This window comes from Pogona vitticeps, chromosome 9 (genome assembly GCF_051106095.1).
Source record: "Pogona vitticeps strain Pit_001003342236 chromosome 9, PviZW2.1, whole genome shotgun sequence".
In the NCBI taxonomy this organism is placed as follows: domain Eukaryota; kingdom Metazoa; phylum Chordata; class Lepidosauria; order Squamata; family Agamidae; genus Pogona; species Pogona vitticeps.
The window spans coordinates 9403349-9431167 of NC_135791.1; the positions used below are offsets into that span (position 1 = coordinate 9403349).

Here is a 27819-nt window from a genome sequence, read left to right on the forward strand (position 1 = left end):
GCAGCCATTGTTGCCCACTCTGCTGAAGACCTCCAACAACTCATGAATCACTTCAGCAAGGCCTGCCAAGACTATGGATTAACAATCAGCCTGAAGAAAACACAAGTCATGGGACAGGGCGTGGACTCACCTCCCTCTATTAACATCTCCACACAAGAATTGGAGGTTGTTCATGATTTCGTGTACCTTGGCTCAACAATCTCTTACACTTTCTCCCTAAATGTCGAGCTGGATAAATGCATTGGCAAAGCAGCTACCACGTTCTCTAGACTCACAAAGAGAGTATGGCTTAATAAGAAGCTGACGGCTTATACCAAGATCCAGGTCTATAGAGCCTGTGTCCTGAGCACACTCCTGTATTGCAGTGAGTCCTGAACCCTTCATGCATGGCAGAAAAGGAAGCTGAACACGTTCCATATGCATTGTCTCTGACGCATTTTTGGTATCACTTGGCAGGACAAAGTTACAAATAGAGTAGTCCTGGAATGAGCTGGAATCTTTAGCATGTATACATTACCGAAACAGTCTATGTTGGCTTGGTCATGTTGTGAGAATGGCTGATGGTCAGATTCCAAAAGATCTCCTGTATGGAGAATTAGTGCAGGGAAATCGCTCCAGAGGGAGAACACAGCTGCGATACAAAGAGTTCTGCAAGCTGGATCTGATGGCCTTAGGAATGGACCTCAACAGCTGGGAAACCCTGACATCTGAGCATTCAGCCTGGAGGCAGGTGGTGCATCATGGCCACTCCCAATTTGAAGAGATCCTCGTCCAGTAGGCCGAGGCAAAGAGGCAGTCCCAAAACCAGCAAAATATAGGAGCTGGACAGGAGACAGATTGCATTTGTCTTCAATGTGGAAGGGATTGTCACTCTCGAATTGGCCTTCTCAGCCACACTAGACGCTGTTCCAAGTTCTCCATTCAGAGCATGTGACCATAGTCTCTTGAGACTGAAGGATGCCTAAACTAATCTAATTTGGGAACTCTAGAATGGGGAGCCCATTGTCAAGGCATGGTGCTCCAAGACTGGGGATATATGATCAGATTTGCTAGTCTGCAAGAGGGATCTGAAGGCCTTGGGAATGGACCTCAACAGATGGGAAACCTTGACGTCTGAGCGTTCAGCCTGGAGGCAGGCGGTGCATCATGGCCTCTTCCAATTTGAAGAGACCCTTGTCCAGCAGGCCAAGGCAAAGAGGCCATCCCGAAAGCTGCCCCTCAGATAAGGAGGCGAGGCAGGGATTCCTGCAGTACTGCCTTGGAGTGGGCATCTACTGGAGGAGGCAGAGGAGCGAAGCATGGCTGTGAACAGTGGGGGGGGCAGCTACAGGGAGGAAAGCAAGCACAGGTGAGAAAGGGAAGTACGTGGCGCTTGCACAACACCTGTGTGGCCATGGTGTCAAACCAGCATGAACCGAGGTTCATGCCCATCTCTAGTAATAAGAAACAGTACAACTTCCTAATGAGGACAGGGAATGTGTTACTTTTGCAAAGGATTAATGTAACAACCTCTTCCTAGCCTAGAGAATTGGCTGACTGAATTATTTACTTTTAAAAAAGTAACTATCAGGACTGGGGCCTTGCTGGAAGCTGGCAACCTTAGTGGAGGCAGGATCGGCCCCATCTCTCTGGGGAGAACTGCTGTAAGGTTTGCAGGACTGGGCCCTTTCCTTGCAGCTGTTGCCTAGCTCCTCAGGAATGCCACCTGTGGAAGCTGAAGACACGGCTATATAAGAACAGGTCTTCCCCATAGACCTTTAAAGGGTTTTGCTGAAAACTTCTGTTTTGCCTGGTGGTTTCTGCTTTGCCTCTCCTGCATCTCTAGACCCTACTGCCTTGATATGGTTCCTCCTGGCTTTGACCCCTGGACTGTCTGACCATGATTTGCATCATCCTTCTACCCAGCTACTGTTTGGACTCAAAGCCCCAGCTGGTTGATCTCTGTTTGGGCTGAGGGGGTTGGCTCTACCTTGTTCCTGTTGTCTCATCCCGGACTGGGTCCTGCTGCCTCTCCTACCGAACCCTGCCAGTAACATTCTGAGTTCTGGTCTAGGACTTGAATATGCCATGCACAGCCTGAGCAAAGTCCAGGCTATTCAAACTGCACAGGGCAACCAAATTCAAATGAAAGGCCCCCCAGCTCAAACCCAGTTCTAGGTAGTGGGAGATGAAGCAGTCATAAATGTCCCAAATCTTCCATTCCCTCATCTTTCCCCTTGAATGCTAGTATTCCCAGACTAGTTGTTTGCTCCAGAACTCACACCCTACAGTCAGTCACTTTTCACAGAGCAGCTACATTATGTTGTCAAATACCAGTTCTCCTAAGTTTTCCCTGTGCTGCTTCTCCTTCTTTTAAGCTCTTAAAATGTAGCTGCTCACAACCCCTTGTTCAAGAAGAGAATAACAAAACCCCTTGTTCAAGAAGAGAATAGCAATATGATCTTTGCAGTGATAGAAGACAGCTTAGACACAACTATTTAAGACATAGCCAGGGACATTTTGAGCCATATGCACCTTTTTACTGCAGCACATTTTCACTACCAGCAACTCCCAGTCCAAGCACGAGGGTACCTCCTTGTCTACCATTGGTCATAGGCCCTGCCCCCACCCCTAGATTCAGGTCTGCTCCAGACTTTTACTGTTAGCTTTCCAGTGGTCACCAGTTTAGCAGCCTCTTGGCTTAATGTGTGCAAAAATGTTTTTTCTCCCACTTGTTTAAAATCAAACATCTAGAAAGCAGTGCTTTACCAAAACTAAAGCAATTTAGCAATCATTAAAAGTTTTTACGCACCCCTAATCACAGAGCCAGCTGTGAAATACCAAAAGGAATTACCAAAAAAGTGACAGATTTCCCCAAAGATATACATAGAATCATAAAGTTGGCATGGCAAGAAGCAGTCAGAAAGCTTGGAGACTACTGAAAATACTGAACAATGACCCAAACAAAAGGATACTGTGTGCGGATATAACCCCTAATCAAGGAGCACACCAACTGCTCTGAGCAGGGACGACCAAACAACTCACAATAATAACCAAAGGGATATTCAGAGTGAATCCAACTTTCTGCTGCCTTCATATTAGTAGAAATAAAGGAAACCATAACAAGATGGAAGAATGGCAAAAAGGTGGGACTCAATACCCAAATCAAACAAATTAAACATTTCCAGCAAAACACAAAGGAATGCCTCCTTCAGCTGTTTAATAACTGATGGATTAGCAAGCGAATTCAGAAAATATGGAAGACGAAAGTAATAGCTATACTGAAACCAGGCAGAGAACCATCAGACCCCCAACAGCTATAGGCCAATCTCCCTACTATGCCACTTAGACAAAGCGTCTGAATGAATGTTTTGCAACCTTCCAGCCCCTAAAATAGAACTTCTAATTCCAGAACAGGCAGGCCAAGAACTCTAAGGCTAAAATCTTAAATCTAACCCACCATAAAGATGATAGTTTTGAAGCACATAAAATAACTGGAGCTGCATTTATCAACCTTACAGCAATATATGATGCTGTCCATCATCCACCGCTGCTCAAAAAGCTCTACCTCCTTACTCAAAATTGTGGACTAACAGAAATGGTTGCTGTTCTACTTCAAAACCAAAGATTTGTAATAAAATTTCAAGGAAGGCACAGTCGCTGGAGAAATCGAAGGAACGGTCTCCCAAAAGATAAGGTCCTGGCACAATAATTTTTTTAAAATTCAAGTAAGGAATATTGGTCACCACAGAGAGGATCCACTAACCACTTAGCCACATTGTCCTTGTTACCTTTGTGTGGCTACTTGTCGGGAGGGCTAAGTGTGCTAGTGATTGGGAAAAGCTTCTCCTGAAACATTTCTCCCAATATTCTTGAGCGCACTTGCTCCAGGGAGAGACAAAAACATTCAGATTGTTGCTTGTGCAAACCAATCTTGCAGAGTAGGAAATACCAAAAACCTGGAAAGTACTTTTCCTTAGTACCCCCAATGCCTTATTTTGTCTAAATCATGACATGGCTATAAAATGTTATTATTTAGATCGAGGGTATGTCAAAAAGACGCACATGTTTAAAAAGTAGGTTGAGAGCTTCTAAAAGAATAATCATGACGTGAAGCAGTTCCAAAGCAAAAAGCAAGACAAAAGTCCTTCAGAGGCTTAGGCAGTAAAGAATCAGGCCCACAGAAAATAATAATGCTATCTATCTAGATCTATACTTACAAAGTAGCATTGCTCCAGTGCGTATGCAGAGTTCAGCAGAATAACAGGTATATTTGACATGTTAAAAGATGAAGCCAAGCAAGCTGGCTAGGAATAAGGTTAAGTTGCATGATGATCTGTTCTTCTGTCTCTCCCACATATCCCATCATCCCCTCTCTGGATGGGTTAATCCTTTACAGATTGTGTTATTTCCCCAAACCTCCTAATTGGTAACTTCTGCAAGAGTAACTAATCAAATATCACAGGTGTCACTAATCTCAGTACCATGAGACACCAAGAAAATATGGTTCTCATAACATTCTTTCTGCCTTCATGATTGGTGATAAAACTGTGTGCAGATGCAGCTCGTTACTCTAATTAGGAGCTGCTTTCCTCCCTCCAGTTCATTTCAGCTGCCAAGCGCAGCTTTTCACAGGCTCTAGCAGCTTCATCAATGCTGATGAGTTTGCCTTGACTGTCCAGGGGAAAACCTTTGAGGCCATCGAGCACTAGCTAACCTCTGCGTTAGAAGATCTTTCCTAATATTATACAGTAAAAACAAAGAAATGAAACCAAGCCCTTTAAAAATACAGGTCTGTGCCTTCCGGTGAAAGAACAGAGAAGCGGAGGGGAAGTTTTCAGTTAACTGGGAAGGCAAGATTTTGGAAAAGCCGCCTAGAGTGGTCTTACAGGCCAGATGGGTGGGGTATAAATCAAATAAATAAATAAAATAAAATAAAATAAAATAAAATAAAATAAAATAAAACTGCTGTTCCCCGAAGTGGTTGGGGATAATTCTGGATTGGCCTACCCCCCCAAAAAAATCCATGATCTAAACACCAAACAGAAATTTGCTGCCATAAATAACATACTTAGGAAACTGGTTGGGTCAGACTGGGCTGTACATCCGCAAACAATAAGAACAACAGTTTTGAAACGGTGGTTTGTTGCCCCTCTCTACTGCTGTTCCATAACTCCTGTAAGGATGCCCCCTTTGCATGCCTGAGACCTACACGGCCCCTGCACTATGGTGTGTGGGTATCAGGTAGATAGGTTTTTGCCATTGTTATTTTTTGGTGTGAACGCTGGAACTGCCTTCGACTATCTCTGTATTTCCCTCCAGGTAATTTTGAAGCCTCTTTGTAACTTTGTGGAACTTTTTTTTGCCTTTCCCGCCTTTTTGCTCCCTTTACTTCCGTTAAATAAAACACAAATATTCTCTTCAAGCAACTTGGATTAGAAAGTTTGTGGTACTAAACCCAGGTCTTGCCTCAACCGGCTATAGGAAAGTATTTATGTTTAGGTAGGGGTCGTGGCAGCTGTCTTGCAAGGCTGATGTGTGTTCCAAGTGCCTAGTCTTGTGGGGGTTTTTTTGGACTTCCTGGAAACACTGCAGAGTTTGAGTAGACCGGAGTTGAGGAGACTCAATAGTCATCAATCACCACAACTGTTTCTTTGCTGGACTCACTCACCCCAGGATAAGAGAGGTCGTGTGTCTCAGTGGCTATACAGAGGGAGCCCTGACTGGGTCATAGTATGTTTTTCTTTGTTGCTTATCCAGAAGTGTAATTTCTGGTGTATTAAACACAATTGTTTTATCCAGTATAACTTGCTCGTTCCAGTGTGGTATTGCATTCATTTTCTGAAACACCTTCTTCACCTTCTCTTTCTGTCCTTCTCCTTCTGAAAATTCATCCAATTCATGGCATTGCGTTTCTATTCAAATTACATGAGATTCCCTGGCACTTAAGATCTCCAGGGGAGACCCTTCTCTCAGTCCTCCTGCCCTCACAGGCACTTTCGAAGAGGACACAAGGGAGAACTTTTTCAGTGGAATGTACACTCTCTGGAGACCAGGTGACATGAAGATTTTCTTCTTAAGACAAGCTTTTAACCATTGAATTGAGCAACGAAGAGTTTTTTTGTATTTTGGACTGCTGTTTACTATTACGTGTAATGGTTTTTATTTGTGTTTTTATGTGCTTTTAAACTAAATGTTTTAATATTATATTTTGATTGCTTTTTTTAATGCAATAACATACTGTGCTTTGAGGGTTTTTAAAAAAAACAATTTATGAACTGCCTTGTGTTCCACCAGGAAGAAGGTGGCATAAAGATAGATAGACAGAGACAGACGGAAAGATAGATGGACAGACCGACAGACTGATGCGTTGGTTGCCATTTGATTGAAATGTCCATCAAGGTTAATCCCAGGCATTTTGTGTCTCTCAACAAAGACCAAACAATGGTACCGAACCCTGCTACCAGTTTCTGCCTCCATCTACTATTGGGCGGGAACACCAGTACTGTATAAGTAGAGTGTGATCTGGCTAGAGTGGAAGACAACAGGTAGATTTCCCAGGTGTATTCTCTCTCTCTCTCTCTAAATCTCCATAGGCTGATTGGTGCTCCCAGGCTTTTTCCGTTCCTTTTCAGAGATAATTTCCAGGGATGTTGGCAAGTTTTTTCGTCCGAGTCCCAAGTCAGGGTCTTTGGCACCAAGTCCCTCTTAAAAATAACCTTTTTTTTTCATCAGAAAAGAGGGAGGGTGGGTGGCTTCCATGGGTGGGTTCCAAGCCATGAGTTCAAGTCATTGAGGGGAGGTGGGAGACGTGTTGAGTCACAGGCGCAACTTAAGTGCAACATGACCATGAGTCCCTTGACTCAAGTTGCCACCCCTGATTATATCCTCCTCCTTAGCAAGTGACGTAACTGCCAGCAGACCTGCAGGCATTGATGCCAGCACTAGGGGCTTGTCTTGCTAGGTTTTGGATTCTCCGGAATTCCGCATTCTCTTCACCTGATGCTTCAAAACAGTCCTTGGAGTTATTAGTCCTCAGCAGTCACAAGCCCCACTCTAGGCTGCTGTACTCTGTCAGTTTAAATACCCACGAATTTAAATACGGATTTCCTACAATCATGATGTTGTCTGAAGGAAGCCACGTTTCCCCTTGCCAGCTCTGCGCTTCATAGCTCAAAAACCTCACCGTTCCTTCCCTTTGAGTCCATGCTGAATCTCTCTGTCCACTCCATTTCTTTTTTTGCAACAGCTCTGGTTTCTTTATTGTTTCCCCATGAAACCAAAGGCAAGTCCATTGACCTTGTGAGGCTCTCAAGAGGCGCCGAGCGGAATTTGTGTAGGGACACCTTCTTCTTTTTCTAGCCTTCTCCCTCCAGGGGCTTGATTCTGCTTCAAAGAGGCCCAGGCAGAGAGAAAGAAGCCAACTGTTGCATAGGGTGTGTGTAAAGATCTGCAGTTGTGGCTCGCAAGTTCCAGGAGGGAAAGAACTTTGGAGACAAATGTGCTCAGGGCCCTGGGAATGTTCAGAGGAGGAACATTACAGCAGAGTAGAGGATGCATTTGCTTCTGACAAGTATAACTCCTCGCTGTGGAACCCAGCTGCCAGTTCAGGAATAGTCGTGCATTCCTAACACTGCCGGGAGAATCCTGTCCACACTGACATTGATGCAACAGTATTATCATCATTATTATTGTTTCAGCTGTTATACTGCTCCATAGTGCTAGAAAACTCTCTGGGTGATTTACAACACAATTATGCAAGGAATATTTTGCTCTTCAGTGAACTGGGTACCCATTTTACCAATTTTGGAAGGATGGAAGGCTGAGTCAACCTTAAGCCAGCTACCTGGACCCATCCGGATTGAATTCAGTTCATGAGCAGAGGCTTGACTGCATGCACCACGGGGATCATTATATACAGGTACATAGGTTTAGGCTCTCCTTAGCTGCCAGGAATGGTCCCTGGTTTCCTGTATCAATAGGTCTTTTGGAGAGGAAGGTTACCTTTTAAAAATCAGTTAATCCTTTTGCTATTGATTTCTTGGTTTTTGTTTTGTTTTTAATTTATAGTATTTGTTCATTATAAATCTCCAGTCACCGGGGTTCTCAAAGCATGATTCGGCGTGCAATCATTTTCAATGCACAGTCAAAACTGCATTGCTCTGAAATGCCTTTAAAACTGTTTTTTAAAATAAACAATTTAATCTATTTTACAACTATTATAAAAACAAACAAAACTAATTTTAAATGCTAATCCATGTCAAAGACCCAAGGCCTTTCAGAACAATGGGAGCACGGATGGGGGACTTGCTGTCAAGTCGGACTTAGGTCACACTGGTGACTTGACTTGGTTTTTTTTTTCCCAGACTCGTCCTGTGACTTGGAACTGACCCACCCCTTTTTTCCGGGGGAAAGAGCTTGTTTTTAATAGAGACTCAGACTTGTGACTTGAGACTTGGTACCAAGGTCTCAGACTTGGGACTTGGACTCAAAGACTTGCCAACATCCATGCAATGTGGTTTTGACCTCTCATTGGCCAAGACGTAGTGAGAGGATGGCCTCTTCTCCATCATCAAAAAGAAACGTGGATGTCACTGAAAAGAAGGACACAGAGAAGAAGGAACACCAAAAAGAAAGATATACATCACAAAAAGGAGGATATTCTACATTGATTTTGCATAGGCTCATTTAAACAAATGTATGCAAATTTCACCACCATTTGACATTATCACTATGATTTTAGTGGAAATACAGTACAGATCATCTTATCACCCAAGACTGTGACTAGGAACTACCTTGTGACACATTGTTGTGATAAAGATTGGATATAAATCAAGTGAACAAGGCATAGTGTTTAATAACTCTCTAAAACGCCCTGTGCCTTGCCTTTTCTGTGACTTTCTGCAAATCAGTAGATGCAGAAAGAAAATAAATAGAGGTCACTATAGATTTATTTAAATTTCTAGCTGGAAACAATTCTTTCAGAGGAATGGTCTGATAGTGCTTTGAGAATTTTCATTCCTGGGACTGACCTCACATAAGTTTATACAAAACTGACATCTGTTCTTTCATATATGAACGTATGTAACATACCTGCTGCCTTACTTTCCATAGGAGACCTGGCCATACCCGTATCCAATCCATATCCTTCCTGCCATGCATCTGTAGTTATATAAGTTTGTCTGGTGTACATCTTTTTGTACAAAATCCACTGCCTGCCCCCACCACTCCAACCAGTTTTACTTTAAAAATGAAAGATGGCTGATTAGATATATTGATCGAGGAGAGCCTCTACGTTCCTTGCTCGGCCAGGTAAACTCACTGAGAAGTAGGGCGCCCACTTACATGTCACTGAAAAGAAGGACAAGCATCACCAGAAAAGAGGACAGTTTTTCAAATCGAGGGCCATCTTCCCTAAAACACTGGTCTTCAACCTTGGGCCTCCAGATGTTCTTGGACTTCAACTCCCAGAAATCCTGGCCAGAAGAGGTGGTGGTGTAGGCTTCTGGGAGTTGTAGTCCAAGAACATCTGGAGGCCCAAGGTTGGGGACCACTGCCCTAAAACATACATCCACCCTGACGGGTGCTGTCAAAAGCAGTTCCCTGCCTTGAATTTGGAAACAAATGGGAAGATCATGCAGTTGTTTCAAGGTCTGGAATAGCACTGGGAAATCTTCAGTCCTACCAATGTTGATGCACTGCTGTCCCCGTCATATCCATCACTGGCCAAGTTAACTGGGATTCATGGGAAATGGAGTTCAGCAGCAATTGGCAGTGCTCCCTAATGCCCCACTACAACAGGGATAAACAGGGGCTTGCTAGTTCTAGCTGGACTGGAACTCCCCAGAGGCACAGGCAACATGATGGGAGTTATATCCAACAATAGGCAAAGGGTCACATGTTTGCCACCCCTGGTCTAATATGGGAGATGAAGAGAGAGAGCATGAGAAAATGTGGACTTTTGCAGATAGATATCTGTGCATTAACATATAAGCTAGTTTCAAGGCTTCTGTTTTTTCTTTCTTTCTCTGTGTGTGTCTCAGTTTGCTTTGCAATTTTTGCATGTTTGGTAGTCTGTGCAGAAGGTCGTAGGAGCAGAAAATTGACCACCAGACCCGCAGAGCTGCCTGTCCTTGACTCTATTCAGCACATTCATGTGCATGCACACTTGCGTAAATGCCAGCACCTACCAGACCCATTCAGTGGTTAGCTTGCTCCTTGCATACGCCACTGTTGAAGGGGTTCATTCTGAACTGTGAAAGATCTCCATTTATTAGGAGCCTTCTAGGGTGAGTTGTGCCTTCGCCCCACGCCCGCATACATTTTTAAAATAACTTAGATCTTTGCTTTGAAGTCAGTTCAGGGTCAGCGGCAGCCGAAGAAATTAGCAGAGTCCTGCAGGCAGGGAAGAGCTTCCACGGCTATTGTGTGACAGTGATGTGAGAACAGGAGTCTTATATAAGCACTCCTGGTAGCCCTGTTTTGTCGGTCATGAAAATGCTGTGTGGTTTTTGTGGCGTGGGGTTCACAAATGCCCCTCCCGCATTCTGCCAGGGCCGTCAAGTACTGGGGTTATGTAGGACTCAATCACAAAAGCCAGCTGTGAAGGAGCCTTTATTTTAGTCTCCCACTGCAAACGGATGAGGCACACACTGGGTGAATGCTTTTCCCAGATGCTGAGGTCTTGAAATCCTCAGTGGCACTCCGCCCGGCTCAGTCCTGAACAAAGCTCACTAGGAGGGCCATGGAAGCAGGAGGAGACACACGCAAAAGTCAGGACTGCTCCTATTTCATTCCTCTCCTGGAATATATTAGGAGACACTGTTTGGAAACTGCTGGATTTACTGCAGGGCTTCAGAAATGTCTTTTGCCAAGCTTACAGTAGATAGTCTGATCACATCCCTTAATCAGCATCAGTGATGCTGATTAAGGGATGTGTTCCGAGGTATGATTCAAGTCCAAATCATTTTAAAAAGAGAGAGTGGAGTCACTGATATGACTTCAGTCCGGCTCAACAGCGAGTCCTGTGACTCGGGTCCCCCTCCCTAGAAGATGGCATGAGGTATCAGTCCAGATAGCTTCCAGGTCTCATCCGTAGCCTTCAGATACCCTTGACACAGGAGAACCTGACTGAGTGAGAGCATGTGATGGCAGGATACAAATGAACCAGCAACTCTGTTTGCTGGGAGTACACCGGTCAGTCTCTGATAGTAAAGAGGATGCTATGCAATAAACTTTTACTAGTTTAAGAATTGGTATTTACAGAGCTACAGGAACTTTGCTTAATGAATAGTTTCACTCTGTTGACCGAAGTGCTGAAATCCTTTTTCAAGAAGATCCCAGGACTTCTAATATCTGTAGGGCAATCAGAAACACTGCAGGTGACCCCATTTGTCTATTTCCCTTCGGTGAGCTCAGAGTAGTGTACACGGTCTTCTCTTCCCTTCTTTATCCTCAAAGTTACCCTTCCGAGGGAGCTCATACTATGACAGTGACTGTAGATGACCAGTTAGTTTCACAGCTGAGTGGGGATTTGCACCCAGGCCTCTGAGTCCAGCTTTTAACTACTTCTTTGTGCTTTGAATCAACACTCTTCTTTAACGACTGTCCATCAGAGAGCAGCTGAAAGCAAAATCTCCTTGATGGGAAGCTAATAATATCCCTGGTCCCCAGCTTTCAGGCACGTACAGGGACCCTCTGTCCCTCCGGATGTTGTGGACCCTAATTCCCACCATCCTGTACTATCAGCTATGCAAACAGAGATGTCTATGAGTTGAGGTTCAAAACGTTTGGAATGCCAGAATTTCCCCTCTCCTGCTTTAGAATAGATCTGCACACCTCAGGCTCTAGAAGAAGATGCAGGGTGGTAAGAGAATGAATTAATGCTTCATTTAGCAGCAAATCATTATGCTAATCATTATGTAGCCTTAATGGCTTCATCTACATGCAAAAGGGAAGCATTAGTGGCCTTTGGTTTGGGGTAAATTCAAAGTTTGCAGAAGTATGAACTAACTGGACAGACAGACAGACAATCCAAGGAGGGGTCTAAGCGAGAGAAAACTGTACAGAACCCATAGCCCCCCCCCCAAGCTAAATCTGGCCCCATCAGCATTCTCTTAATGGATTCAGCATTAAGTCTGCGGTGAAGGGGAGCCTCTCCTCTGATAGGAAAATGTTCAGACTCCAGCTTATGGGAGGATGGAAGAAGGGAGCACAGCATGGACATAGGGACTGGGGGAGTTTGAGCATCATAGTCAAAAATTAAACTTTTCCAAGCTCTGAAAGGGAGTTGTTTGAAGGTATATAATAGCATCCTGTGAAATAACTGGCATAGGTTACAGCAGTTTAGCTCCAAAACCTCCTAACAGGTGAAGGTATAAATGCTCCAGAGGCGTAATCAGACCACGCTGAAATACCAGCGGTGTCTTGCTTCTCTAAATGATGCCAGTTTTGATCCTTGGCTGTGTCCCCGTGCTTCTACAGCAACTACTTTCTGCAGAACAGGCCGAATCACTGGAGCAGCCCGGAATGTACCACCCTCGCTTTTGCTGGCAAACCTCCTCCTGATTGTGAGTTTGGCACAGCACGGCTTAAAGGCTATTATGGGCTAACTAATGCATGCTATGTTATATGGACCCTGGTCTGTGGTTGCTCAGGGGGTAGGATCCAGACCGGAGCCTAAGAGGCTGATCGAGTGGCGATGTGTGGTCCTGCAGCTCCTCCATCTGAGTTGTCTTGCTTCTCTCCTGCACATTTTAGCCACGCTCAAGTCCCCAGCTGCGCCTGGGCGAGTGCAGGCAGGCTTGCACTGGGCAAGGGAGCCCTGGCGCCCATCAGGTGGGTGTGGTTGCAGAAGCTGAGCAAAAGAGGACGGGTAGCTGTCTCTGCGTGGCTGACGTGCCTGGTCCTGCGCCATCCCCGCCTTGTTGCAAGATGTGATGTCAGTTTAGGGCTTTGGGGATGAAACCAGAGAGGTTTAAAGCAAGCGCGCGCACACACACATAAACAGAGTGACAGAGAGAGTGAGAAGGCGAGGGCAGGGAACTCTAAGCACCATGAACTTTATCTCATGGCTGTAGTTGCTAAAGTTTAGCAGGTGAGGAGCAAATTATAAGACAACTAATACAAAAGCGGAGCAGTTCCACCTACAAACCTGTTCCACACACACATACGCACACACACACACGCACACACACACACACGCACACACTGGTACAGTAGCCACTTCCGTGAACACTGAGACCTTTGTTAATTCAGAAGAGGGAGGTGAAAGGGAAGCATTTGTAAGGCAGATGTGCATTTTGGACCCGAAAGCAAAAGGGCTTTAAATCTGTCTCGTGCATCACTTTTAACTCTGCAGACCAAAGCAGGTTCTACTGCAGCTACCTCAGACTGTAGATTTTTGACTCCCGTGAAAGGCGGCATTGTGTAGTGTCGCATTTTACTGCCTGGGAGACAGAAAGGTGTGCTTGTTGGATTTTCTGTCTCAAGAGCCAAAATAAGTAGATCGGCTTTGGGTAGAGGGTTCGTGGGCAGAGGAATGCCCTTTGCAGCTTTGTCTCAGGGGATGCAGAAGGAGCCTCCCTGAAGCCTTGTGTGAGCACACATGGGGGTCTCCTGGGCTGGCCAATCCTTCACTTCCAGAAGCGTTGCTCCGGAACAGCACTGAACTCACTCACTGCATGGACGCCAAGCTCTCGGATGACAGCTGAGGTTGAAGGAAAGTTTCTGTGCGCATCTCAAACCCTGAAGTCTTCTGGTCAAAAATAGTCTTGATTGTCTTGACGTGTCTTTGGTTGGTTTTCGATTTTGCCTCTATTTCATAGGCATCCTGGATTTTGAATGTTGTGGCTCTCTGATACGGGTAAGGTTTCTCTCAGGTCTTGGGAAAGTGCGGTTGACTTACATATACTGTATAGCCAACAATATCCCCCAAAGGCAGAGGATGGGTGCTTTTTAATTCCTGAAGAAGACACCCTTGTTTTCCCCTGACGCTTGAAATTTGATCCAAAGAGCAAGTCATGGATCAGAGGCTGAACCTCTCTGTGCCTTCACTGGGCAGGGAGCGAAGAGTCTTACTGAACCCCTGCCTCTAAATATCCAAAGAGCTCCTCAGCATTTGGACATGGCTGTGTGCAGGAAGTGGGCAGGCTATTGAAATGCGCAGAAAAAGCAGGTCATTGAGAAAACTGCCAAACCTGAGTGGCTAAATAGCTTTGTTCCAAGGATGCAACGATAACAGCAAAAGATACCTCTGGAGTGTCCAGTCATCATCAACAACATCATCATCATTGCATAGGTTAACAAAAATAATCATGCAGGGAGCTGTGATATGGTACACTCTAGATGTGTCTGCAGTACAAATGCCCAAGATGTTTAGGAACTGCAGTCCAAAAACATCTGGAAAGTGCCATGTTGCTTACCCCAAATATGCAAATACATTAGTTGTGTCATCTTTGCAAGAATTTTTGCCTTTGCAGTGCAAGCCCTGGTTCAGCTGACCTCTTTGTGCCGTCCGGTACTGACCATTGACAATTCTGATGCCAATGCCAGGCCATAAGGTTTAGAGAAATGGGAGAATCCACAGCTGCTGTGACCACTTCATGTTGTTTCTAAAGTTGTCCAGGGCAAGGAGTAGATTTCCATCATGGATGTAAAAGTGAACTGTGAGGGTGAAGACCTCTGGCTTAGGAGGGAAGAACTAAAAAGCTTGTCAGTTTTTCTACTTAAGGATACACACCCCAGCACAAAAGTTTTGGTTTTGGGCTTAAGTCAATATGAGTTTAACCTGACTCCAGAAAAGACCAATACCTTTGCCAGTTTATTCTGGCAATGAGAACGGATCCTAAAACGACTGTCTTCTGCCACCAACCAATGAGCAAAGTTCTTTTCCACCTCTGGCTTCCCCCTTCTCTCTCTCTTTCTGTTTGTTTGCTTCCTTTCCATTGTTTGTTTGCTCTTCCTCTTCTTCTCTGACCTCTGACCAAAGCAGACATGTAATTTTCTACTTCTGACATTCCACCATGTGAGTCCATGGTGGACTCAGTTTCTCAACCACGACTGCAATTTCTTTCTTTTTTCTTTCTTTTGTACTTTTGACTTTAACTGAAGATTGTAACTGTAAGTAATTATACTTTTTCAACTTAAGATACTTTTAAGAGCTAGCTATTTTGAAGAGGGTGGATCCTGAGAACTTGGGCTATTTCTTTCTCTCTCTCTAACTCTCTATTGCTCTATCTCAATTTTTCTGCTGTCTTTGCTTTATTTTTTTACCCTATACAATGGGACTCCCTTATTCACAGAATCAGTATTTACTGATTTACTTATCCATGGTCTGAAAGTATTAAAAATATGTTTTTAAAAGCCCAGAAAAAACTATTTTCACATGTATTATCAAATCCGGCCACTAGAGGGAGCCAGAGACCATGCTATGAATATTTGTTAGCAAAGAATACATAGTAGTATGGTCTCTGAATGTATGGCTTCGTCACTGATATTTTGACAACTGCTCCCAAAACATAAAACCAAAATACAAATCTGTGTATGCACCATGTGCCTTGGCTATGGGAGGGGAAAAAAACCATTGCAACTTGGATTCAAGCTGCAAAATGTCTTGGGATAGCTCTCCTGAAAAGGCATTGAGGCTCCCTGGTATTCCTTATCATGACTTGTGCTGCAAAATACCCAAATGTGGCTAATGGCATAGAAAAATTCCAGTTGGCCTGCATCTGGAAGTGGGGAGGCAGAAGGGACATGAGCAGAGCTACCCGCAGGCTGATGTCACTGCTGCTCATGAATGACTCAACCACGAGTGGACTGGGAGTGGCGCGGGTGTCGAGCTGGCTTTGCGGTGTGTCAGTCTGCTGAGACTAGAAAAGCTGTAGGTAGTGGGAGAGGACGGGTTCAAAGCTACTCTCTGTACAGGGAAGCGGGAGAGCAAGTTGCTTTTTTTTTTTAAAAAGGCAACCCAAAGAGCTTATTTTCCACAGAGGCCCAAATTGTTAAAGAGTTATCAGTGGAGGCAGAAGCTCCTGGCGGTTTCTTGTCTGCATGCGGAGTGCAAGCTCCTAAGGGAAAGGATTAGAGGGATTATATTATTATTGGTTATCGCTGAAAGGGGATGGGGGACAGCAAAGAAGAAACCTCTGTGGCTGGGAATTCTGCCTAATCGGAGCTGTTATTAGCTCTTCTCCCCCAGTTCACTCCGCCGAGCTCCAGCAGGCTTCCTCGGCTCTGCCCTGACTTCCAGTAACTCACCGTTTGGGGAAGGTTAATCACTGAGCCACAATAGCCACCCACTTGGCTAGCAAATTTGGTGTCGCAGAGCAAAAAAAAAAATCGCTTTCCTAAGCTCTGCAGTAATGGCAGGTTATGTTAAAAGGAAGGAAAGGAGAGGAGGAAAAAAACGTATCAAGGAAACCAGGACCAGATACAAACATAAGCCAGGGAGGCCTGATAAATTTGGCTTTGTTGCTCATCCAGTTTGCTCCTCTAGAACTGAAGGCAGATGCAAACACTGTTTGTAATCAGAGATGTGTTTGAGAAGACGCACACGTTTTAAAAATGAGTATGGAAAAATGGAAACACCTGAAAAATGTGCCAAAACTTTCTTCAGTCCATGGGTGGGTGGGTACCTTTTGAAAATATACACAAAAATGTGAGAAATTAAAAGAAGTGCATCTAGGTTGCCAATCGTCAAGAGAATATTATTAACAGTAAATCATCAGTATCACTAGCAATAAGTTTCTCTTGCCTATCGAGCTGAAGGGAAGCAGACCTTGCTATCTGCCGTGGGTCCAAAGATCACCTGCTTCCCGAAAGGAAACATATTTTTTTCTTATATCTTTCCTATCCAACTGCCAGCCAGCATGACCACTGAGCATGGTCCACGTGGACACTGCCATTTGGTATGAACCAAACCCTACCAACAGTGATCCATATGTCGATCTATCTGCCAGTCTAGGTGGGTTCTAAGGTACGATGAAAAGGGTACCAGCAGGCTCATGAAAGCTGTAGGAATATAACTCCTTCTCTTTCTCTCTTTAGCCTAATGTGCTCAGGACAGGGTGGGCAACATGTGGCCCTCCAGATGCAGCTGGACTGCAATTCCCAGAAGCCATAACCAGAAGCAGTGCCCTTATCTTCTAATGGGTGATCTCAGAGATTTGCCAACAGAGCATGCAAAGAACTGGTGGCAGAAGGGTTCAAAAAGAGATGAAGGGCCAAGCTACCAGAGGGCTAAACTGCTTAACAATCCAGGGACACCTACAATTCTTGACATAAAGTTAGGCTACAATAAGGGCAGTCCCAAGTAATTTCCAGCACCACAGGGCTGGGCAAGGTTGTGATTCAGCACAGTTTCAGCTGGCCCAGTGATGGCTCAACTGGCTTTTGACTGAATTGTCCAATTAGGATTGTAGCCTTAGACAACTGAAGGCAGTGGCTTGCCTTTTCAGTAGAACGGATTGCCTTGGAAGGCAGTGGAGTCTCTTTCATTGGTGGTTTTTAAACAGAGGTTCAATGACCACCCATTAGGGATGTTTTGGCCAACATTTCCTGCTTTGGCAGGAGGTTGCGGTCCCTTCCAATTCTGTGCCTCCAGCATTGGAGGTTTATCACCTCCCAAAGTAATTGGTCCCATTGTTGTACTGCTCCAATAGTTAAGAAGTTTTTCCTGATATTCAGTCAAAATCTGTCTTCCTGTATTATGTTCTGTCCTACGCTTTGGGATGATCGAGAACAGATCCTGGCCCTCCTCTGTATATACTTTCTCCTCTGTAAATACTCTGTATATACTTTCTCCTCTGTAAATACTTTCAAGTATTTGAAAAGTGCTATTTAATCTCCCCTCAATCTTCTTTTTTTCTCCAGACTAAACATGGCCAGTTCTTTCAGTCCTTCATCATAGGGCTTGGTTTCCGGTCTCCTGCTCATCCTTGTTGCCCTCCTTTGATCCTATTCCAGTTTTAACTAATAGCACTTTAAAGGTAACTTTCCAAGCCCTGCAGATGATTGCTCCCAGACCAGAACCATCCTCCAAACCACGAGCAACGAACAGGGGAAGCTATAGAAGCATTGCAACAAGTAAAGTTGTCCCTCTCTTTCCAACTCCATGTATGAAAAGCTACATTTGTTGAATGGTTCCAGTTCATGCAGCTTATTCATAGCAGTGAGGAAGGGCTGGAGAATGGACAGCCTTAGGTATGTAGGGCCCTCCTGTAGGGCCTTCTCTTCTAGGATTATTGAGGGTGGGGTGAACAGCCTTCTGCAGTGTGAGCCAGCCTCTGCAACTCTCAACTTGATTCCAACCACTTTTATATACAACAGAAGAAATAAGCCCTACAAGCAATGAGTAATTAAATGCACCACATGTGGACAAAGCAAAACTGAAACTATAATGCTTAAAGCAGTGGTCCCCAACCTTGGGCCTCCAGATGTTCTTGGACTTTAACTCCCAGAAATCCTGGCTAGCAGAGGTAGTGGTGAAGGCTTCTGGGAGTTGTAGTCCAAGAACATCAGGAGGCTCAAGGTTGGGGACCACTGGCTTAAAGGTAGGAACAGCTGCTCCTAATACAGAGTTAGAGGTTGGGCCCATGCAGAGGGAGTTGTGCAGGGGATCAGGGCTCCTGGATTTCAGGCATGGATCTTTCTTAGCTCCGCCTGGAAATATGAAGGATCACGCCCAGGATCAATCAAGGAGCAGTCTTTCTTTAAAATGTCCAAGTGACTCTCCAGTCCTCGTCGTGGTTCTGAATCAAGGGTTGATTTAAACGGAATCATTGGAATATAATCTGCCTTATATGAGTGGTGGTCTCTGGTCTTGGGGCCCGATTTCCAAATTTTCAGGCATGGATCTTTCCCAATCCTGTAGAGAGATACCAGGATCTTGACCTGCAAACTTGAAAATAAAAGACTTAAAAGAAACAAAAGAAAAAACAAGGTAAGCTGCTTGATAAGAACCCATATGCTTCCTGCTGGCAGAGCAGAGGAAGAAACTGTCTAGGCCGGTGGTTCCCAACCTTGAGTAACTCAAGTGTCCTTGCAATGCAGCTCCCAGAAACCCTGGGCAGCACAGCCTGTGGTGAAGGCTTCTGGGATTTTTTCTCCAAGAGCACATAGGTTACCCAAGGTTGGGAACCACTGGTTTAGACCGTAGGTGGGCAACCTCAGCTCAACCAAGGGCCATTTGGCACAGCCAGATTTTATACTTGTACATCCAGCTTTCTTTACTGCACACTTACTTAGCTACCAACCAAACAGATCAACAACACATGAACAACGCGCTCTACGTGGGGCTACCTTTGAGGCTGATATGGAAACTTGGTGCAGAATGCAGCAGCCAGACTCCTCACCAGAGGGAGAAAATATCATCACATCTCTCCCATCCTGGCTAGACTGCACTGGCTGCCCATTCGTTTCCGTATCGACTTCAAAGTTTTAATGCTCACTTACAAGGCCCTAAACGGTTTGGGACCTCGATACTTGGCGGAACGCCTTCACCCACCAAGTTCTACCCGAACCACCCGCACGAGCCAGGAGGTGAGGCTAAGGAGCCTGACGCCGAGGGAGGCCCGGAGGGAGAAGACAAGAAACCGGGCCTTCTCGGCGGTGGCTCCTCGCCTTTGGAACAATCTCCCTCCTGAGATTCGCGCGGCCCCTTCGCTGGGTACATTCAAAACTCAACTAAAAACATGGCTCTATGTCAAGGCCTTCCCTCCTGCCAGCTTCTAAGCTAATTTAAATTATTTCTCTCTTCTTTTCCTATTTATTATTTATGATTATTATGTTCTGTTATTGATATTTTGGACTTATGTTATTATAATTGTATACTTTCTGTGTTAGCCGCTCAGAGTGGTACCGACTTACCAGATGGGCGGGATATAAATCAAATAAATAAATAAATAAATAAATAAACAAACAAACAAACAAACAAACAAACAAACAAACAAACAAATAAATAAATAAATAAATAAATAAATAAATAAATAAATAAATAAATAAATAAATAAATAAATAAATATACAACTGCATCCAACATATGAAAGAGAGGGAAAGGGCACTCAGCAAAGAGGGGAGGCTCTCACTGAATTCAAAAGCTGGAAGGAACGATTGGTTAGTGCTGGATAGACAATCACCCAGAAACATCCCTCCCAGTCACTCAAACCACAGACAGCATGTAAGATGGCAAACAAAACTCCCAACTGCCCTTGTATTGCACTAGTGTCAGTGCTGCACGGAACTTTGCTGGAACCTCGGATGTAGCAGTGCTAAATAACACTGAAAATAGATTTAACTCACGTTTCCTTAGGCATAGTTCTTTAGACTTCTCTTGAAAACGTCTGAGAAAGCTAATGCATTCCCAGGCATGCATTGTTTCATGTGTCTGCTGCTTGAGTTTCGGGGACGGGTCTAGGTCATCAGTCCACAGTTCTGCTCCCCACTTACCAAGCAAGCCTGTGAAAGGGTAGATCATCCTCTTGCACAACCTTGCCTGAACACATGGTCTCTTTTGCAGGCATTGCTACAAGAGCAAACACTTCTTCTTCTCTCCTCTACCTCTGCTGTGACTCCTTGCAGAAATATTGCTAGGTGAGTACTCCTAGTAAGAGCAGATGGCAAGAGAAGAAAAATAAACTGTCTTAGTACTTTCACTGAGATCCTTTCCCATGTCCTCTTGCCATGTGGCCTGGCAGAGTTTGGCAAGACAGGATTCCTCTCTCAAACACATGTACCACACCTGATCTTTCTGTATCTCTCCTGATTATCATGATCTCGTTTGCCATTTCCCCCTCACTGCACAAAAGCAGCTTTCTCACCAGAAGTGCACGAACAGCACAACGCCAACATACAATGTTGTCCTGTTCTTCCCAGGCCTTGAGAAAAATCTGTCGCTGTGCTTTTTCTCTGTGAATCAACTTTGTCTAAGCATTCTCGGCCCTGACGTTCTAGCTACCTGCCCTGTTTAGTGCTGTAGTGTCTCCCAAGGTTTATTTTTTTTTTTAAAAAAAAATCACAGCCAGAGATTCTTTGTAAATCAGGCAAACTGGCTCGCCTTTGCATTCTACAGAGAAATAATCATTTTTCCAAGAATCCTGAAATACGGCACTCCTGTGCTATTTTTTTCTCTCTTTACAAGTGGTATTCTAGCACCCATCTGTTCTTTGGCAGATAAGGCCAGGTGGGTCATCAGCTTTAATTTATATCTTTCCAATTTAAAAAAATATATATTTTAACGATTGTCTCCTCAGTAATATATTTCCCTACCATGTGAAATAACTTATTAACTAAGAGCATGTGACGCATAGCTAATTAGAAGATTGATAACCTTATAACTTTTATTTTAAATATTTCTCCTTTCAAAGTCATTCAAAATAATTTATTTGGATTTAGTTAACAATCATTCACCTTTTAAAAAATATTATTAATTTGAAATATGCATGATCAGCTCTTGCACTGGCTTTTAGAAGCCACCGAGAAAAGCCAACTGGAGTAACATCCCGGCCATAAGAGCAACCCAGTTCTCTGATCGTGCGATGCACAAACTGCCACCTAACCAAGAGGACATGGAGAGAGAAAAAGGGTCCGCCATGGAAGAATAGCAGAGATACTCAAAATGTCCTAGGACAATGAAGATTCTTAATGTGGTTTTACACTGTTTCATTAAGCAATAAAATATCAATCAACTGTAAACTATTTAGATGATGGCATCATGCTTTAACCAGGAAGGGGGGGGGGAAAACCCCACTGTGGAGCTGCAGACGCTGCAGGAAAGCTACGCAGCTAATTTTTGCAACCCCCAGATGGTAGAATGGCTTGTTGCAGTGGGGGGAGAGAGGCTGCACATTGTCCACTCCTGAGAAAGTAGGGATGAATTGGGTTTTTTTTGGGGGGGGGGATTATCCACCATGGGACGTTAAATTTACAGAAATGTGCTTGAAGTTAAATTTAAAAGGCCCATCTCTCCATTCTCATTCTCGTTAATTTGTCCCTTCCCCTGCCTACACACCAAGAGCCCAATCCTGACTCGGCACAGAGGACGTGACTGCAACAGGGGAACGGCTGTCCAAGACATCCCAAATAAAGGATGACAAAGCAGAGTGAGGCCATAGGAGGCAAGGCAGGCCTTTGCTGGGCTACTGCAGAAGGTCCCACCAGGTCCAGAAACAGAGCTGTCCTCTGCCTGGTGCAGAAGACTTCAGAAGCCTTGAAGGCTAGCAGTGGCCGGACTGTTGCTGTTAGGTAAAGGTTCCCCTTGACATTTAGTCCAGTCGTGCCCGACTCTAGGGCGCGGTGCTCATCCCCGTCTCCAAGCCGTAAAGCCAGTGTTTGTCCGAAGACAGTTTCCGTGGTCACGTGGCCAGCACGACTAGACACAGAACGCCATGACCTTCCCAGTGTGGTGGTACCTATTTATCTACTCACATTTACATGCTTTCGAACTGCTAGGTTGGCAGGAGCTGGGACAAAGCGACGGGAGCTCACTCTGTCGTGTGTGGATTCAATCTTACGAAGGCTGGTCTTGCAGCACAGAGGCTTCTGCAGGTTAACCCGCAGCTCCACCACATCCCTCCTGTTAGTCCTGCACAAAACCTATAGTTCTGCTGTTAGTCCTGCACAAAACCTATACATGTGCTCTCATGGGTCTGAGAGGATCTCGGCTCCTACAGCTGCGCCTGTCTCAAATCATATTGATTTGGAAGCCTTTCTGGCTTAACATTTGAATCATTTATCAGTGATCTAGTCATTGCCTTGTTATGCAGCCACTGGCTCCTAGAAGGTGTGTGTGTGGGGGGGGGGGGGTGACAGGGGCTGAACTTGGAAGGATTTTTCTGAGTCCAAGGAGCCTGACGGCCCAGCGTCCTCTGGCCTGGAAGGTCCCAGACATGAGAAGCAGGACTCCCCAAACAGCTGGTGAGGTGCACTCTGAGGGTCAAATCAGACTCTACGGCAGAGTTGTGACTCCCAAGGCGGTCACAAAGTGTCTTATGGGGGTGGGGGACTGTGAGTCTCCTTGTATGTATTGCAAAGGTAAAGGTAAAGGTTCCCCTTGACAATTTTTGTCCAGTCGTGTTCGACTCTAGGGGGCGGTGCTCATCCCTGTTTCCAAGCCATAGAGCCAGCGTTTTGTCCGAAGACAATCTTCCGTGGTCACATGGCCAGTGCGACTTAGACACGGAACGCTGTTACCTTCCCACCGAGGTGGTCCCTATTTATCCACTTGCATTTGCATGCTTTCGAACCGCTAGGTTGGCGGGAGCTGGGACAAGCGACGGGAGCTCACTCCGTCGCATGGATTCGATCTTACGACTGTTGGTCTTCTGACCCTGCAGCACAGGCTTCTGCGGTTTAGCCCGCAGCGTCACCACGTCCCACATTAAAAAATTTCTTCCTTGACCCTTCAGAATGGGATACTAAAGTTAGTGTGCCTGTGTGTGTATCAGAAACAGGCCCTTATGGGGGAGAAAGAAGCCTCTACTTTCTGAAAAAGGATGAGTTTGTCCCATTAAAAATGCCTTTTAATGCAAACGAGGGGTTGGGGGTGTCGCAGGTTACTTGGCCAAGGGGGGGGGTTGCAACTCGAAAAAGCCTGGGAACCACTGCTCTGCAGTTAGTAATTCATCATTCAATGAAGAAAGCCTTTCGTGTTTCAGGCACGCAGTCCGCATCCTGTTCTGAGCCCTCGGAATGCAAACTCATTGGCAAGCTACAGAACAGAAAAGCTCCCGAGATTATGATCAGACGGTTTGTGACACTTAAGGAATGCATACAAGGAGCTGTCTGTAACACCCAGTTTGTTCTTCAGCTTGAGGGAATGGGTGGGTCGCAGACAAAGAACACGGCAGTTATATAGCTCTAACCAATGAGTGGAGGGAGGTTTTAAACTGCAACCCCCTAAAATTCTCTAGCCCAGCAACTGAGGACCTCAGAAAAGTGGGGAGGGATATATCGTTTGTCCTTTCTGGAATATTGCTTTGTCCCAAAGAAGGCACTAGATGGAATCCCAAACCTATCTTCTTTTTAGTGTCAGAGCACTTTATACCTCCATATGTCTTCCATGGCAAACTCCACCAAGAAACTGAGAAAGAACAAGGATTAGTTGGGAAGAAAGAGTACTTTCCAAACCACATTGGTGCTGCTGTCCCCAAACAATGGCGCTTTCACAACCCCACCTCCCTGCTCATTCAAAAATCCCATCCCCTCATTCATCATCACCACCCCTACCACCCTATTGCACTTATTTCTGAGCATTGCTGGTACATAAGGGGCAGGTCAAAGGGTCAAGCCTACAAATTAGGTAAAGGTAAAGGCTCCCCTTGACAATTTTTGTCTAGTCATGTTCGACTCTAGGGGGCGGTGCTCATCCCCGTTTCCAAGCCATAGAGCCAGCGTTTTGTCCGAAGACAATCTTTCCGTGGTCACATGGCCAGTGCGACTTAGACACGGAACGCTGTTACCTTCCCACCGAAGTGGTCCCTATTTATCTACTCGCATTTGCATGCTTTCGAACCGCTAGGTTGGCAGGAGCTGGGACAAGCAAAGGGGGCTCACTCCATTGCGTGGATTCGATCTTACGACTGCTTGGTCTTCTGACCCTGCAGCATAGGTTTCTGAGGTTTAGCCCGCAGCGCCACCACGTCCCTTGTTACAAATTAGGAGTTAAGTCCTAAGAACCTGCAAGTGAGACGACATGTTTGCAAAACCACCAATTTTGGAATTTCGGGCAGCAAAATAGCAGCTATTGGCAATTGTTTCAAGTCGGTAGCCAACTATCTAGGAACAATTCCAGTGGTAGAAATTACTATGGGCATGAGGAGAGTCTGATTTTGCTTCCATATTCTTTTATTCTATTGCCTTAATTGATACTTTGCAATTGTGTACTTTCTGTACTTTTGAGGCTGCTCAATGATGGGATGATGATGATGGTGGTGGTGGTGGTGGTGGTGGTGATGATGATGATGATGATGATGATGATGATGAAGAATACGGCCTCCAGACAGCGCTGAAGGGACAAAATGGCATCCACTGTTGTTTTTGATTTAATATCACAGATTAGCTTATTCCAAGCTTCTTTATACCAAACATTTCATTGACAAATCATGCTTTACTTTCCAGTTCTTTGCTATCATTAATCTTGCCTATGTTAATAAGTTTATAATTAATTATTTCCCTGTCTGATCCCATTGTTCCCTATCAAATATTGATAAAAGCACTCTTCTAGGGCATGCTTCTGTATTTAACTTCAATTATTTCATTCATTTCCTTGAAAACCAGCCTCCTATATTCTCATTCCCAAAGCAAAAAATAGTATCAAAAAGTATATATATATCTCTTAATTTTAAAAAATAAAGAATTAGACAGATATCAAACTAACATTTGTCTTGCTTACCACAACACCCATAATCCTTTGCCATAGACCATGCTGTCTCGGGCTTTATCCAGCAAGGAAAGGTTGAAAACATCTGGAAAGGCAAAGGCTCTCTACCCTCTCTTGGGGGTTAATGATGCACAGTAGAGAGGGGCACAAGCCAAACCCTGAACCAGAAAAACCTCAGACTGGGCCACTTTATAGTTCAGCTTATGGTTCAGTTCGAGGATCCCATTTTGCCAAAACGAATGAAGTGCTGAAGAGTTTTCTCCTCAGCGCTTTGTTTTGTTCAGCAAACCCTTCTCCTACTGCCCCCATTTGCACCCTACCATACATCAAAGCCGCTGTTTCTTCTGCTGGCGCGGCCGCCACAGCAGGACTAGGCCTGGAGGTGGTGGCGTCATTGTCAAAAGGAGTTAGGGAGCGGATGGGGGCAGTGGGAGGTTGAGCAGTTTCCCCCAGCATGAACCCAAAAAACAAACGACGAACTGGATAGTGTCTTGGAGGGTTCATGATAGTTCATGGTTTGTGGGTAGCCACGAACCACAAACCATCATGAATCACTCACTGGTTTTCCAGTTTGTGCACATTTCTAATGCATAGCTTCCCTCCCCCACCTCCAGACAGCATAGGTAAAGGTAAAGTTTCCCCTTGACATTTAGTCCAGTCATGTCTGACTCTAGGGGGCGATGCTCATCCCCGTTCCCAAGCCATAGAGCCAGCATTTGTCCGTAGATAGTTTCCATAGTCACGTGGCCAGCACGACTAGAACGCCGTTACCTTCCCACCGAGGTGGTACCTATTTATCTACTTGCATTTTTACATGCTTTCGAACTTCTAGGTTGACTGGAGCTCACTCCATCATGTGGATTTGATCTTACGATTGCTGGTCTTCTGACCTTGCAGCACAGAGGCTTCCGCGGTTTAACCCGCAGCGCCACCACGTCCCAGACAGCATAACTAGTGGGCAATTCTAGTTGGAGGTCCCAACAAAGTGCAGTCCTTTGGAGCTCCTGCTGAAGTAACTTTTTGGTGTTCACCACATTTTGCCATTAACACTGATCTTGGCCCCTGTCCCGTCTTTTGATCTGAATTTTTCTGGATGAGGTCACATGAAGCTAGAAATGTGATTTCATCCAGGGCTGGCCTGCCACCACGGGCCCATCTCGTTTGTGCTTATTGCTCACCCTGATGTAATTACTGATCTGCGGAGACAGAATGGTTCCAGGGGTGTGTTGGGAGGATTGTGCCATATTAGCAAAAGAACTGCTGACCAGCCTTTTAAGGCCTTAGCACACGGGACAGGCCCTTCCTATCCCATGAGGAGAATCCTCCTCTCTCCTCAACGGAAGGACCTTTGAAAGACTGCAAAAGAAGGTCCTTTCCCCAGCCTCATTAACTGAGGCCTTTCCTATTTACTTGTGCAATAAATAAGAATGTAAGCGCTGGAATTCACTAATTCTGATCCAGAGCTTGGAAAAGTTGCCATATTTTTCGCTCTATAAGATGCACTCTCCCCCCCCCCAAAAAGTGAGGGGAAAGTGCCTGCATCTTATGGAGTGAATATTGTAAAACAGCGCCCCCCAGGGCCCAGCAGGGGTGGTGGTGTGTGGGGCCTCCAAAGGGTCTGAGAGTGCCTTCCAGGACCCTTCAGAGGCTCCCCCTTCCCCGCAGGGCCAGCGGGGGTGAAATTGCGACCTTCCAGGACCCTTCTGAGGCAGGGGGGCCTCCAAAGGATCCTCAAAGACACTCTTGGACCCTTCCAAAGCTCCCCCCAACTCCACCCCCTTGGGCCCATCAGGCCAAAATTGCCAGAATATTTTTTTCCTGTTTTCCTCCCCTAAAAATGAGGTGTATCTTATGGAGAGGTGTGTCCTATGGAGTAAAAAATACGGTACTTACATTTGGCCTGCAGCTCCAAAAAAGTACCAGATATTACAGCTCTCAGCTGATTAGAGAAGCTTCTGATCTAGCTAAGCTCCTGCTTGTTTCTTTCCTACCAGAAATAGGATTGGGGTAACTGATGGGAGCAAATCTGACTTCAAACCTGGCAGCTCTAAACAGAGGTCCAAATCCTTTTCCTGTAACTGCGCACTGGAAGCTGATAAGGTAATCAGTTCATATTTTTAAATTAATTAAATGCTCTCAATTCTCCTCCATTTTAAGATCCAAGGGTCTCTGAGTCTCCCTTTTCCTTTGTGGGGGAGCACTGGGAACTGTGGGACAGAGTGAGGAGCTTTAACTGCCTGAAATCGCTTCTGCCAATTTTGCTCTTGCCATCAAGTGTCAAACAATTATGGCTGCCCATTTATTACATTCGTTGCTGTTGTTTTGGACCGTTCCTGCTATCTCCTTAATCTATTCATGCATACTGAAAGAACCAGGGATCCTTGTTTTTCCCTTTCTTTATCCACGCAGTCTTCAAAATACTATTTTTCTTTTCCTGCTCTAGTTTTATCACAGATGTTCTTACG

At 45.1% G+C, this 27819-nt stretch overlaps 3 long non-coding RNA genes across 3 annotated transcripts in view; 2 read left to right on the plus strand and 1 right to left on the minus strand.

Moving 5' to 3' along the window:
* Positions 1-7292: 7292 nt before the first annotated feature.
* Positions 7293-8754, plus strand: LOC144584272 (uncharacterized). The gene is made up of 2 exons (XR_013538410.1): positions 7293-7900; positions 8346-8754. It is a non-coding gene; the product is annotated as an uncharacterized LOC144584272 (long non-coding RNA).
* Positions 8755-18796: 10042 nt separating this feature from the next.
* LOC144584270 (uncharacterized) lies at positions 18797-19253 on the minus strand. Its single transcript, XR_013538408.1, has 2 exons — positions 19118-19253; positions 18797-18950 (listed from the first exon to the last, which is right to left on the minus strand). It is a non-coding gene; the product is annotated as an uncharacterized LOC144584270 (long non-coding RNA).
* A 7929-nt stretch (positions 19254-27182) lies between these two features.
* The window catches only part of LOC144584274 (uncharacterized), a 29048-nt gene continuing 28411 nt past the window's right edge, over positions 27183-27819 (plus strand). Inside the window, exon 1 of the long non-coding RNA XR_013538412.1 lies at positions 27183-27454. This is a non-coding gene — a long non-coding RNA (uncharacterized LOC144584274). The remainder of the gene's footprint in view (positions 27455-27819) is intronic.